Raw genomic sequence first — 13,953 nt, forward strand, 5'->3', positions numbered from 1 at the left:
ACGTACTGTTTCATACAATATTAATTAAAAATACATTAATTTTAATATGAACATTTAAGTTTCTGAATCAGGGACATTTTTACATATTGATTTAGTTATTGTGGAATCAGTAGGCGGAAGAAAAAAGAAAAATAACAACAATAAAAACACGTGCTAGTAATTCTATTAAATTCTGTTGAAATACATTTTTGAATTTTGTCTAAAAGAACATGTTTGACATGATGAAGACAAAACAGCAGAAACATATCTCAAGCCTCTATTCTTGTTCACGTCTTTGCGTTTTATGAAAAATACTCAGTAAAGAATTGATAAAATGTACGACTTTACCAGCAGACAGGCGTTCTGAATATTTGAATTCGGCCATTAATGATTATTTCGTCTCACTAATTCAAGAGAAAACTTAAGGTCTGAGAATCGAATATTTCTATACTGTATATTCGCTATGTGTATTTTTACGGAGCTTCACTGAGTCCATATTTCGTTTTTTATGTTTGTGTGTATGTGTGCATTTTAGAATAGAAGCAGCTTATGAAGAAAAAGTTCCATATGTGGCTTGTCTGTTTTCCTATGTGTTCATTCTGTTGTCCGTAAAACAAAGTACGTTTTTTGTGCTTTGTTTATGTTCCCGTTCCTTTTTTGTCCACGTTTTTTGACGTCCTGTACCCGGATATGCATCTATATATACATGTAGATGTAGGTATGTACATATATGTATGTATACATGCATATGCTCATATATCATTTGTATTATATATATATATATATATATATATATATATATATATATATATATATATATATATATAAATGGATATACATATATTTACACAGACATATGTATAAGTATATATATCTATATGTGTGTGTGCTATATACACACACGTAAATATGTGTATACACATACACACATATGGTTTTGTTAAGGCGTAGTAATACTAATGACTTGTTGTTAGAACTCCATATACATATGTTTCAGATTTAAATGCATTCCAAAATAAATATCGACTTAATTTTGAAGGCTGCTGGCAATCTATGTGACGATGCACAAGCACTCAACTCTGATGGCACTGCTTCTTATAAAAGAAACATCTGTAAACTAATGAAGTTGATTTGGTAATTCATGCTTCCTTATCTTCCAATATATATGTATATACATACATAACACACACACACACACACACACACACACACACACACACACACACACACACACAAAAGATGGAGGTGGAAATAGCACAGAAGTAAGTCTAAGACATTTCAATTTAAGAGGGAATTTAATAAAAATGATTTTAAAAATTATATAAGGAAAATATTATTGGTTTCGATGAATCTCATTTGTTTGCTTCAAATTTTAATAAATTTTTACTCATATTTGATAAGATGAGATTCATCGAAACCGGTAATATTTATATGATTTTTATATGATTTTATATGATTTTTTATATGATTTTATATGATTTTTTATATGATTTTATATGAGTTTTTTAAAAATGATTTTATATGATTTTTATATAATTTTATATGATTTTTTATATGATTTTAAAAATCAATTTTATTATATTCCCTCTTAAACTGAAGTGTCTTAGACTTACTTCTGTGCCATTTCCACCTCCATCTTTTGTATATAAAATTCTGATTTGTATAGATCTCTAATCTTGTTTCAACTATCGCTAGCTCCAAAAGTTTTTTTTATTCTCTCTTTGTTTATTTTATCGTGTTCCTTTCTGTTGAAGAGCGTAGGCTCAAAACGTAAAAAACTTTCTTACCTTCCCGAGCGTTAAACTAATACACCTGTTTGTTGATTATACACCTGTCTTCGTTTTTTATTTTTCTGTAAATTTCAACTATATATATATGTGTGTGTGTGTGTGTGTGTGTGTGTGTACACACACACACACACAAATATATGGGAACGAGAATAGGCCCCAACTATGCGAACCTGTCCGTTGGTTACGTTGAGGCCCAAATATTCTGAAGTTTCACTGGTCCCACTCCTGAACTATACGGTCGCTATATTGACGACTGTATCGGTGCGACCTCACTCTCCCACGAACTTTTAGACTCCTTCCTCTCTTTTGTCAAATCTTTCCATTCTACCTTCCACTTCTCCTGCACTATTTCCAACACCTCAGTCGCCTTTCTCGACATTTCGGTCAGCATTCCTCACTCCACTCTCACCACCTCTATCCACTACAAACACACAGACTCACACTCATACCTCCTCCATCTATCCTAAACACACCACGCTCTTCATCCCCTATTCCCAAATCCTCCGTCTACGCAGGGTCTGTAGTGACAACCACGACTTTGAGACTCACTCTTAACTCATGGTTCGCCACTTCATCCTACGTGGATATCCCCTCACCACTATCCACACCGCCCTTGCCAGAGCATGTTCCGTGGACCGTGCATCTGCTCTCTCCCCCATGCACCCACCCCACCATCACCCGTTTTCCCTTCCCTTCACCTACCACCCCACCACCTTATTTCTCCAATGCACCATTCTCCGAGCCTTCCGCTATATTATCTCCCCTTCTTCCTAGCTCTCCTGTGTGACCCCTCTGTCCGGCATTCGCCATGATAGATCGATAGCCACTAAAACTTTTCTGTTTTCTCTCCGTGTTTATTTCTGTGTTCCTTTCTGTCGAAGAGCGTAGGCTCGAAACGTAAAATACTTTCTCACTTCCTGAGCGTTAAACTAATACATCTGTTTGTTGTCTACACCACCTGTCTTCGTCTTTTGTTTTTGTATAAACTCTCACTATATATATATATATATATATATATATATATATATATATATGCACTAACATTCATACATATATCAGTTAATATACACACTGACATGCATAATTTGTTCTCATTTTGGTATAAGGCCATTAATTTTGTGAGGAGGGAGCAAATCAATTACATGTCAAAACATTAGACTAGCTACAGTAAACAAATCAACAGCAGTTGCTTGAAATAACAGTGAAAACATTAAAATATACACGAGTAAAGTTAACATTAAAACTTTCGCGAGCAAATTAAATATTTAAAAGCTACGAACAAGCCAACAGGAGTTGCTAGAAATAACAGTCAAAACATTGTTTAAAACATATTTATTAGTTTAAAAAATTCAAGAACGAGAGTTTGCAATACACTCTAGGATTTTATAAAATAAATTATCTTTCTCATATCTCCTTCTCCACACAAATTAACAAAAATAGGAGTCAACCACGGAACGGTGTATCCCACACCGTTCTGTTTCGCTAAAATACACAAATTTTGCAAATTTTAAAGGCTAATTACTTTTAATTATGGATCTATAGGAAAAATGAATTTCATTTTCATTATTGGTATACAAAGCTTATTCCATATATCAAATTTGAAAACAATTGGAACGAAGTTGTAAACAGTGACGAAAACCACAGAGAGCTTGCTAACGATTATGCCAGTTCGCCGCCTAACAAACTCCTACCACACATACTCTCCCACATAAAATATATAACATTTAATATGTATTACTATATATAGTATATATTATATAAATTATAAATATAATGATAGAAAGTAAGCACGTGTATCTCCGTCGATTTCAGCTATGACTATTCAATTCTGCTCCATCGACTAAACTGCCTACTAAATAAATTTCCCTGTAATAAATTTTCCTGCAATAAATTTCCCTGTAAAGATATAAAGTTCACAGAAGATATAAATCGTGAGTGGATACCTATAGAGGTGGGTGATGAGGGCTTAAAACAATTATCATTGCAAACAAACAAATTTCTTTCTTCCGAAGCAAAGTATCTCTTTTGTAAGTCGTTGACCTCACGTATTATTGGACGTATGAAATGTTGAGTATGAAAGTTCTCACATTTTTATGTAAATTGGCATCAGAGGGTATAGCGAGCTGGAAGAATTACTGTTGTGACATATGCGCAAAGCATTATTCATATTCAAATTGAAATTGAAATCAGTGGTGATAATCCCACTGTTGAAATTGATAAGTTATGTTGAGATAGAATCAGAGTGATAGACAGTGTGCGTGTCAAGGCTGAATCTTGGAATTACTGGTACAGTTCATTCGACATGTTTTTAAACAGTTTGTGTTTACTAGCGTCGCTCACAAAATTTGAATCTATCCAACAGTAAAAGACACTTGGCAGGATATGTGTGTGTTTGTGTATGTGCGAGTGTGCGTGTGTACATAATATATGCACGAACACACGCACACACAAATACACGTGTGCGTGCGTGGGTATGTGTGCGTGTTGAACAAAGCCAAGTTTCAATTAGTACGAATTATAAAATGAAACAATTGTTCATTTAGTACGAGACTAAAGTCGCTCGAGTAAGAGTGCTTTCCGGATACAAAAATATGAATCTATTCGTGCTTTGTGATTCTGATGACTCAATGACTCATCCAGTTTGTATTCTCATGACTGTCGTTGTGCGGTAAGTACTGCAGTTATTTTTGAATTTCAAATACAACTGGTATTGTTGTTTCATATAACCCGCCCCCAGTAAATGCAGAAAGAGAAAAAAATACTTGTTCAGTGCAGTCTTCCATTTCAAAAAGGAAGCGACTAATATACTGGAACTAAAAATCTAATAAGCAGTTCTAATATATTTGAGTACTTGTTCATATCCATCATTTGGAAAGGACCAGTGCTGCATAAACTCTGTTAGATTAGAATCTAATTGTGTGCACCAATGTCTTGTTTAATTTGTCTCTTTGCCCAACTGCACAGCGAGTCAACAAGGTTTGTAGTTGCATGAGTAAGTGGATCAACGAAATGTAGAGTATGGCTCACCATCAGATGCTGAAAACCAACATGATTAATGGCGTTGTATGACCTCAGAGATTGTTTCCAACTGTTGTTTCTGGTAAAGTAAAAAAAGAAAAACAATCTTGTAGCACATTCTACAGTTCTATAATCTACTACAGCCAAAAAACACTTCCTAGAACCGCCCTCAAGACCTCTAAAAGCGCACAGAGTTTTAACTAAATGGCCTGCACATGACAAATGCATTCTTATCAATTTCAACAGTGGGATTATCACTACTGATTCCAATTTGAATTTGAATATGAATAATGCTTTGCGCATATGTCACAACAGTAATTCTTCCAGCTCGCTATAGCCTTTGATGCCAATTTACATAATAATGTGAGAACTTTCATACTCAACATTTCATGCGTCCAATAATACGTGAGGTCAACGACTTACAAAAGAGATACTTTGCTTCGGAAGAAAGAAATTTGTTTGTTTGCAATGATAATTGTTTTAAGCCCTCATCACCCACCTCTATAGGTATCCACTCACGATTTATATCTTCTGTGAACTTTATATCTTCTCCGCAGTCAAGACACATTTGAATGCAAACAAACGGTACCCATAATTTTTAAGAAAAGCTATTGTATCTCGTGTTTTTGTTGTTAATCTCTTCAACTCTCTTCTATTAACACACTTGGTAAGTTAATCATCGTAATTCATTCCAATATATATATATATATATATATATATATATATATATATATATATATATATATATATATATATATATATATATATATATATATATATTTATATATATATATATATTTATATATATATATATATATATATATATATATATATATATATATATATATATATATATATATATATATCAGAATTAATAGAGCGTTGAAAAATTGCTTTCTTGTGGTTCGCAACGTTCTGAGTTCAAATCCTGTCGAGGTAAGCTTTGCCTTTCATCTCGTTGGATCGATAAGGAAAGAACACAACACACTGCCCGGTCCGGAAATCGAAACGAAGTCCTTGCGATCAGTGAATGTAACATCCTAACCACTAGACCACGCGCCTTCGACAAGAACTGCAATTATTTGGATAAAATCACTTCCTGGCCGATAGAATGCAGTTGTCATATGTGAAGGAGGTTGTTAGTCGGCAAAATACGTGTGTTGTTCCCTGTAAAACCGTAAAGGCCCCTATTCTTTTAATCTTTTGTATAAATCAACTGGAATATGAGGCTTATCAAAATAAAGTAATATTCTTTGATCTGAATCTGCGAAAAAGAAACAAATACACAAATCGAAGCCAACGAACCCCTACTTCAATACCATTGAAGCTATTATCAGATGGTTTGGCAAGAACAATACGAAACTAAATGAGAATAAATTCGAACAACTCCAGTTTGGTAAAGGAGATAGTATAAGAGAAACCAATTTTCTTTCTTCCATTTGGCAAACCCCGAGGCCTTCAAATAACATCCAGGAGTCATTATTGATGGAAAATTAGATTTAAATGTTTGCGTTATAAACACAATTGATATTTCCAAAAAAAGAAAATGTATTCTTGGTTAGTCAGAATATTCCATTCAAGATAATGTAATATAATTTATTTGTACTTTGCCTTTGTCCGAAAACTTCTAGAACAGTGCTGTCCATTATGGATATTATACATCAAAAAGAAGAGAGCATAATGAAAATCGAAGCTCTGCAGAGATCGATCTTAGTGAAAAATAAAAGGCCTGGACAGTTTGAAATGTTTCGGGGTCACTTAAAAACATTTATATTTTCAATGTATTTGGGAATAATTTGTAAATTTACCCAGTGCGCAAAATATAAAACGGATATTTTAACGACATATAAATACAGTTGAAAAAAATAACAAAAGAATAAAAAACAAAACAAAACGAAATAAAACATCCAAGAGCAAAATTTTGCATCGCTAAAACTCTGGCAAAATAAAACCTGAAAAGTAGTCTCTGTGCCTTTATCCATTCTGCTGTCTCCGCCACTCACCTTTCTTTCCTGGGATATTAGAAACAACTTCCAGTAATTCTGCTTAAAGGTTTACCCCCTCCCCACTTCTCCAAATGCATCTACTGCCTCTCTAATGCTGCCCGAAATTCACAAGTGACCAACAACGTTTTAACCATATCTTTTCTAGTATCACTGACGTGTATTTTGAATTACTCTGTTCTGAAGACGTCGTCCACGGTGACTTCAAAGTTTATACCTCTCATTGGCTTTTGTACTCGTTCCACATCAATGCTGCAGAAATAACCTTTTGCAATCCTCAACTCTCAACAACAATTAGTTCCATCTCTTTCGTGCATCGCTGATCGACGTATAGGAATTTCTAACACCCTTAATCTCTTTCCCACGTCCAAACCAGCCTCTGCCAAAATCATCAACCGTCTTTGCACCTATTACTTGTACGATCACTTTAGCATGATTACCTACAACACATTCACATACACTGCAACGCTCACTACCGCCTGAACCTTGTAGCAGTAGAGCAGCTGACTGGCTTTCGTCAGGTCTACGCTAACTAACCCTAGATAGTATACGTGCATAAGCTTTGGCAATTGGAGACAGCTAAGCAGGTGATGAATGCCATCCGCTTAAACAGGACGATCCAGATCTCGCACACAGCCAAAACAAATCCGAATCCTCTAAAGGGTTCATTTGTAGCTGTATTGCAGCAGTGCAAGCAAAGAACACGGCCTAGAACACATTAAAAATTCCCCTCCCCAACAAGCAAAATCGTTTCTACCTATTTACCTCTGTTGCGGAGCAATACCCCCAACATTTACTGTTCACTTGGTACTAATCTCGTACTTTTTTTGATTAAGAGGAGTGGAAGTGCGTGACTTAGTGGTTATGGATATTCAGCTCACTATCGTGAGGTCGTGAGTTCGATTCCCGGTGGCATGTGGTGTCCTTGAGCAAGACACTTTATATCATGTTGCTCCAGTCCACTGAACTGGCAAAAATGAGTTGTACCTGTAATTCAAAGGACCAACCTTGTCACATTCTGTGTTACCCTAAATTTCCCTGAGAGCTACGTTAAAGATATACGTGTCTGTGGAGTGCTCTGCCACTTCCACGTTAATTTCGCGAGCATGCTGTTCCGTTGATCGGATCAATTGAAACTCTTGTCGTCGTACCCGACGGAGGACCAGTTAAGAGGAAAGGCAGTGCCAATGGCCCCTTATAGAGAATCTGAGACTGGTCAGAGCAAAGGCAAAGTATAAATCTTGTTCGAATCTTTGCAATAGAGTAGACTCCATTAAAGTTACCCACGGTAACAGGTGGCGGTGTTACATCGGTCGATCGATTAAGTCTACCACCCACATCGACCATGGCGGGATTTGAACTCAGAACGCAAAAAAACCTTCCTAAAATTCTGGAATAACTATCGCATCTGGTCCGGCGTCCAAACGAATCCGACAACACCGCCTTGGATGGAAACTTTTATATCGCCCTCGAAAGGATGAAAGTCAAAACTGACCCAGGTAGGATTTGAGTTCAGAGAGCAGAGAGTAAGAACAAATACTACGAAGCATTCTGTTCGGCACTCTAACAACTCTGTCGCTGCTTGCACAGACCAAGTAAAACTGTAAGATTTTCTTGCTCCACTCAACTAAGTTCGTTGTTGGCACTCCGTCGCTTACGACGTCGAGGGTTCCAGTTGATCCGATCAACAGAACAGCCTGCTCGTGAAATTAACGTGCAAGTGGCTGGACACTCCACAGACATGTGTACCCTTAACGTAGTTCTCGGGGATATTCAGCGTGACACAGAGTGTGACAAGGCTGACCCTTTGAATTACAGGCACAACAGAAACAGGAAGTAAGAGTGAGAGAAAGTTGTGGTGGAAGAGTACGGCAGGGTTCACCACCATCCCCTGCCGGAGCCTCGTGGAGCTTTAGGTGTTTTCGCTCAATAAACACTCACAACGCCCGATCTGGGAATCGAAACCGCGATCCTATGACCGGGAGTCCGCTGCCCTAACCACTGGGCCATTGCGCCTCCACACAACGAAGTTCACAACCACATAAAAATACACGCCAAATGTAAAAGCACCTAATGTTATTTTCAACAAGCAAGTCCATCAACTCTCACAGTGTCCCTTCCTTTATTCTCAAGCCAGATTTCACAGAACTCCCATCCGCGCCATAATTTTTTCCCCATGATTTCATACTTTATGAAAAAGCAACTTTTTTCAGCTCGCCAACTTTCACCCATTGTTCTCTCATTTCCAACATCTCAAAGGTGATAGATAGTCATTAACATTATATCCTCCAACGCCTTGAATCCATCTCCTTCGTTGGTCGTCAATACGGTGCAGTCTACAGGAGGCTTGTTTTCTGCTATCTCATTCACCAGTGGGCTCTTCTCCGTCTCTCTTCACGGACACACACACACACACACATACGTGCGCACGCAATCACACACATACACACACACACACACAAACACAAACACACACAGAGTTATGTATACCATGTTTCTTCTTCTTCTTCTTCTTCTTCTTCTTCTTCTTCTCCTCCTCCTCCTTCTCCCTTTCCTTCTCTGTCTCCTCCTTCTCCATTTCCTTCTCTGTCTCCTCCTCCTTCTCCCTTTCCTTATTTGTCTCCTCCTCCTTCTCTTCATCCCCCTTCTTCTCCTCCTCTTTCTCCCCCCTTCTTCTCCTCCTCTTTCTCCCCCCTTTCTTCTCCTCCTCTTTCTCCCCCTCCCCCTTTTCGAGTTTACTTACAACAGCTATAGTGGAACAAAACAACTGATGTGTATACAAGATATCGGAATAGCATGTTTAACCAGTTGGTTAAACACGGTCTCTCATTATTAACGTGTGAATTATTGTTTCAGCAAAAACTCTTTTAAGAGAGAGAGAGGAATATCTCACATACGACAATCACAGTGAGATAAGTGAAAGTGACCAATAAATCAAGAAAAGTGAATATAAAATATAAAACAAAGCGAGGTGAGATATGGTTAAATAAAACAAATATCAGTACGAGGTGATATGAAAGCGGTTGCAGTATGCATATCATTTTGGCGGGTGGGGTACTTATGTGTAGGAGATACATGTGAGAGGGGAATGACTTAGAGACTATATCCTTTTGATTGGGTGTTTATTAAAAATTAGTAAAGTGGTAGTAATTAAATAAATTATTGATCGAAAAGATGATTAAATAATAAATCACTAAACGTATAAATTCAACAGTAAATAATTTAAACGAAATAATCGATAGTCGAGCAAATACTTAGTTGCATTATTAAATTATTGGCTAATGATTAATAATCGATCGATAAACAAAACAGGGATAAAGTAGGACATATCAAGACAATACGTGACAAAGTAGTGATATATGATATGGATATATTATATCGAGTGAACACGCGTTGGAGGTGGATGTGATTAGTGAGTATCCGGAAGACAAGAGAAAGATATACGGTGTTACATGATGTTACATGATGTTACATGATGTGGCATGATGTTACATGATGTTACAAATTTTCATTGCAGCAGCATTCAGAATTCATATTTTATAAAATTTTATTTTATTATTTTAATATTTTTTTTTGTACTTGTTCCACCACTTTGAAGATTTTAGACGAATGAATCGAATCCGGTTCTTATTTTTGAAGTCTGGTACTTATACTATTGGTCACTATTGTAGAACTGCTAAGTTACGAGGACATAAACAAACCAACACCATATGTCAAACGGTGGTGGGGGACAGACACAACACAGATACACACACACACACACACACACACACACACACGCGCATATACATTACATACATACATGCATGCAAGCATACATACATACATAATACATACATACATACATACATATGCAATGGGTTTTCTCACAGTTTCCGTCTACCAAATTTTGTTAAAAAGCATTAGTCGGCTCGGGGATATAGCGAAAAATACTTGCCCATGGTGCAGTATGGTGCAGTACAGTGGAACAAAACTCAGAAACACATGGTTGTAAAGTGAACTTTTTAATCACACAGCCATGCTTATGCCTATACTCATAGTTAAAGCGCAAAGCACGAACAAAAATGATGACCAACGCAGGAAACTGGTTGCTTCGGTGGAGTCGCTGGAATGGACTCATCCCCATTTTTGCGAAGTGCAACGATACAATCCTACAATAAGGGCTTAAAAGCTTCGCTGGTAAGCACCAGCGTATTTAGATTCAATAATGCATGGTTGTTTGAACCAATCCAGTATGCTAAACGAGTATGTGGGCAATGAAATTTAAGGTTAAGTATGAAGTTCAGTCTACAAATCTTCAACTTTGATTCTATATTACATAATATTTTGGGCATTAACTCTGTATCATGCAACACAATGTAACTCCATATATTTTCATCTCAAAGGCCCGACTACTCACTGATCATCTCAGCCTCCTCAAGTTCCATTAGTTTATCCCCTGTCGTTTTCCCAACTCTATCGTGTGTTGTCTTCACATATCCATCACCTTCCCCGTATCATTTATTAATCAATAATTAATCAATTATTAAGCATTAACCAATATGTAATTATGCAACTAACCATTTACTCAACAATCGATCTATTTACTTAATCTATTTCTTAACTTATTTATTTATTCATTTATCCATTTAGTTATTTAACTGTGTATTTAATCATAAATTAATCTTTTATTTATTTAATCAAACATTAATCTTTTATTTATTTAATCAAACATTAATCTTTTATTTATTTAATCCTCATATTATTCAGTTTCTCGTTTTGATAATTTCTCTTAAACATACACACACACACACACACACACACACACACACACACACACACACACACACACACACACACATATAACTATTAAGCTTCGAAGATATTTTCCCTCTCACAAGTAATTCTCAAATAGGTATCTCAAACACTTAATATTATTCAGCTACATCTCACATTCACATTATTATATTATCTTATTTTACCTCTTCTTATCCTCAAGTATTCAGCATTTCATAATTATTTAGATAATTCATTGACCACTTCCCCTTACCTATTATTGATTCTGATCTGAAAGTTACCAATCCTTCTCTGAGGATTTTGATGAATTATAAAATATTTCACACTTTAATGATGCATTTAACCAATGAGATGCATGTGTTCTGCAGTCTTGTATACATAATACATACATACATACGTACATACATACACACACACATACACATATTTATAGGCACAGGCATGGCTGTGTGGTAAGAAGTTTGCTTACCAACCACATGGTTCCCAGTTCAGTCCCACTGCGTCGCACCTTGGGTGAGTGTCTTTTTCTATAGCCTCGGGCCGACTAAAGCCTTAGGAGTGGATTTGGTAGACGGAAACTGGAAGAAGCCTGTTGTATATATATATATATATATACATATATATATATATATATGAGTGGCTGTGTGGTAAGTACCTTGTTTATCAACCACATAGTTCCGGGTTCAGTCCCACTGCGTGGCATCTTGGGCAAGTGTCTCCTACTATAGCCTCGGGCCGACCAAATCCTTGTGAGTGGATTTTGTAGACGGAAACTGAAGGAAGCCCGTCGTATATATGTGTGTGTGTGTGTATTTTTGTGTCTGTGTCTGACAACTGATTCTGGTGTGTTTACATCCTTGTAACTTATAGGTTCGGCAAAAGAGACCGATAGAATAAGTACTAGGCATCCAAAGAATAAATCCTGGGGTCGATGTGCTCGACTAAAGGCGGTGCTCCAGCATGGCTGCAGTCAAATGACTGAAACAAGTAAAAGAGTACATGTATAATGCGCATCTACGCACGTACTTAGACACACACATACACATACACACACACACAGACACACATACACGCACGTATATACGTATGCATGTCACTACTCAGAGAATATAATCATCTATATATATATAAAAATGAGAATGTGTGTCTGTCTGTCTGTCTGTCTGTCTGTCTGTGTGAATCCCTAAAACTCGAGAACTACGCAACCAATTTCATTCAAATTTTACAGATGCCTTACTTAGGGTTCCAGTTGTGTTTTAGTCAAAAAACATTTTAATTCTTGCAGAGTTCGAGCCCACAGCAACATAATATTTCCTCCACTATTTAAGTATTACGTGTCAAAAGTGAAACAAAAACACTCATGTCAAATACTTTCACTTTAAAAATGAAACTATTCTACTAACTGAAACAATCACATTTCGATACTGTAATGACAGATACTTTCAGAGAGAGAGAGAGAGAAAGAGAGAAAGAGAGAAAGAGAGAGAGAAATAGAGAAAGAGAGAGAGAGAGAGAGATGTATATGTATACATATAGATGTATATGTACACGTTATTCCACTAACTGAAACAATCACATTTCGATACTGTAATGACAGATACTTTCAGAGAGAGAGAAAGAGAGAAAGCGATGTATATGTATACATATACATGTATATGTACACGTATATGCATAGATATATATATATATATAGATATATATATATATAGATATAGATCTATATGCATACATGTATATGTATACACATGTGTAGATGTATATATATATATAGATGTACATGTAATATGTACACATATATACATATATATATACATGCATACAGATATCTATACATATATACACCCATCACACACAAACATACACATTAGTAATTTGTTTTCTTATTCAAAACTACGTCAAAAGTACTGAACGGATCTTTATGAAATTTGGAAATTATATTCTATGTATAACGGCCATAACTCCCATGAAAATTCATATATTTTTGATGTTGATGAAATTTTAACCCGAACATAACAGATGAGCATTATTTGTAATTCAACAGTACAACAGTGTAAGACTACCCTTTCAGATATACTTACATTGTGATTTCTGCAATGTGGTGCATAAATTGTCAAGTAAATGAGACGCATTTTTGCCTCCACTGATTCACTTGCAAAGTGTTGAGTAAAATTATTTCGTTGCAGACCTCCTTTGGGTCTTTTTATTATCACTACGACACACATAGTCCCCAGTTGGTAACATTGATTTCAAGGCCCTCCTAGATGAGAGACTGGCATTCCACTTAATGTCTATGTTCCATGCTGGCATGGATTGGAGAGTTATTAATGTAGAAATATGGTATCGTAGCTACTAACAGTTGAGGGTTGCGTAGTCTAGACAGCGTTTTT

The 13,953-nt window shown here is 36.2% G+C and overlaps 1 long non-coding RNA gene across 1 annotated transcript; it reads left to right on the forward strand.

Annotated features, from left to right (window-relative positions):
- The first annotated feature begins 230 nt into the window (after positions 1-230).
- On the forward strand, positions 231-9,761 carry LOC149136221 (uncharacterized). Its single transcript, XR_016241339.1, has 3 exons — positions 231-405; positions 1,019-1,113; positions 9,647-9,761. It is a non-coding gene; the product is annotated as an uncharacterized LOC149136221 (long non-coding RNA).
- The last annotated feature ends 4,192 nt before the right edge of the window (positions 9,762-13,953 follow it).

The sequence above is a fragment of the Octopus bimaculoides genome, chromosome 4 (genome assembly GCF_046866305.1).
Source record: "Octopus bimaculoides isolate indiv1 chromosome 4, ASM4686630v1, whole genome shotgun sequence".
Taxonomy (NCBI): Eukaryota; Metazoa; Mollusca; class Cephalopoda; order Octopoda; family Octopodidae; genus Octopus; species Octopus bimaculoides.